The sequence below is a fragment of the Verticillium dahliae genome, genomic scaffold (genome assembly GCF_000150675.1).
Source record: "Verticillium dahliae VdLs.17 supercont1.10 genomic scaffold, whole genome shotgun sequence".
NCBI lineage: Eukaryota > Fungi > Ascomycota > Sordariomycetes > Glomerellales > Plectosphaerellaceae > Verticillium > Verticillium dahliae.
The window spans coordinates 1,067,825-1,070,149 of record NW_009276922.1 but is presented as its reverse complement, the minus strand read 5'-3'; positions in this window follow the sequence as shown (position 1 = coordinate 1,070,149).

Below are 2,325 nucleotides of genomic sequence, written 5' to 3'. Positions count from 1 at the left end.
ACGTTTACGTATGATCAAGGAGGTCGTATATTGCAAGCCAGGCAGTATAGGCAAACAGTGTGCGCAATGATCAGAACGGTGAAGGCAGGGTCCCCATGAAAGGGCCGGACATGGAACCGCGCCAGGGTAAGAGCAAGGGCCACAGATGGGAACAGGGTACCCGGCGGACAGGAAGCGTGCAGAACGAAGAACACAAGACCCCTGATGAACATCATTCCACGCTCTCTGGTAGCGCACTGAGCGAAGAGCGTCAAGGGCACCGCTGCCTTGGCATGTGTGCCGGATCTCGTCCGGTAGTCGGAACGCCTGGGTGCCGGTGCCTGGCATGGCAGAACGCATGTGCACCTGCATGTCTGTCCGTCTGTTCAAGAGTACGCTTGTCCTGGCCTGGTTTGGCCTGCCGATGGCTGGGTGCGCATGCACATTGTATCTGTCATCGTACATCGTAGCACCTAGGGTCCCTTGGGGTTGCCTGTTAGTGAGGTCAGCTTTCACCACCGTTCAAAAGTTCCCCTGTCTTGCATGTGGTGATCGGCCTTGCATGAGCGCCAGAGAACTAGTAGGTGCACCCGTCGGTCGGATAGGATAGGCAGCTAGCCGGAGGCAGGGCAGATGACAGCTGCTGGGTGCCGTCACGGAGGAACGGGTCGGGTCCGAGGTCGTCGCGACCCGGCTGTCGTGCTGCCGCTGTTGATCCCGATAACAATGTCGCAAGTCTTGCGACGAGTTGCTTATGTGCCGTGATGGGGGTCATGAGATCCGATTTGTTTCGAAGTCAAGGATGGATGATTTGCAGAGGTCGCCAAAATAGGCCATGTGCGTCTGTAGCGAGACCAGCGTGGCGCCTGCCTCCTACCCCCCACCTCGCTCGATCCTTCCCTCACTACCGCACTTCATCCCCACCTCACAAGACCGCTGAGCGTTCTTGCTGAGCGTTCTTGCACAGCGCTTTCAATGTCAAAGGCGAAAGCTCCTCTGCTCGCACTAGCAGTGAGGGAAACGGATACGGGCGCGGCGACACAGATCATTCTCGGCGTCTCCCCCAGCAAACAGAATCGGACCCCACCCTAGGGCTGGCTGTGACGCTACCGCTGAGCTCCTCACCAGTCTTTGGGAAGGGGAAGGGGGCCCGCTTGGGAAGCTGACCGGGGCCAGGGGGCGGAAGGCCCCTACATCTACCATGTACAACCACCTAAGCACCACCAAGGTCTATGGATATCGCATCGCGTTGTCCTGGCCAAAGACAGATCCAGCCAAGATCGCACGGAATGGAACATCATCTGTGACATGACATCAACCCGACGCCTGGCCAAACCCTGCCCTGTCCGGCCTTGTCTGTTACCCTGCCTGCCTTACCTTCTATTAGCTACATGTCCTCGTCTTGTCCTACCTGGTCCTTGGCCAGCCCCGTCTCGCCCTACATAGCCATCACGCCAACACTATCAACGACTCAACTTGATGATGGGTTTGACGACATCTCATTTCTCCATCTCTCGGTCCATCCATATAAAAGCGCCAGCCCAAAAACAGCAGCCGCCTACAGGCAGCCACGGACCACTTGCGCCCTAGCACAAACGTACTCGCCCAGGCGCAGGGCACTGATGCGGGAAAAGATAAACAAGTGGCCCCTCTTCAAGGCCCACATGATGAACACAAATGAAGGGGGGGAGAAAGCTTGGGCTATGGAGACGAGAAGCGGGTGACACTGTACATCTCTTTCATTCTCTCTATCCCTTATGCTCACTCTCGCAAAGTCGATAGTTCCTTGGGGCACGCGAAAGCCAAGGACGAGCTTGGCATGATAGTGCCGGCGATCGGCGCGCACACGACTGCCGGCGTCAACAAAACAGGATCGCCGATAATGCCCCAAACACTTCTATGTCTTCTGTGTGTGTGTGTGTGTGTGTGTGGGAAACGCATACTGAGAAGAGACATGGCGGCATGCGATGGGTTGAACACCATAGCTGGTCCCATCCACCATGTCCCAACACGGCAAACATATCGTGGAAACCAGACCCAGACGTTGGGAAACCCCCACAAGGCCACCCGCCGATGTGCCATAGCGTTACGTTGCGTTTCCCACATCATCCCAGAGCGTTGCAAGGGCACTCATATTGAGCGTTGTCATGAATAGTTCTCATGAACGCTTAACAGCCTAGCAAAGGCCTGCTGCACTGCCGACCCTTCGTACCCAACACAGAGCTGAAGTGAGGTGCGCCAAGGCCCCACCCCCTGGTCTCCCCCATTGTGTGAAGCCCTGTACCTAGGTAGGTTTCGACCCCATCATCGCGTCCGAGCCCGCAGACGCCAATGTCCATCCACCCC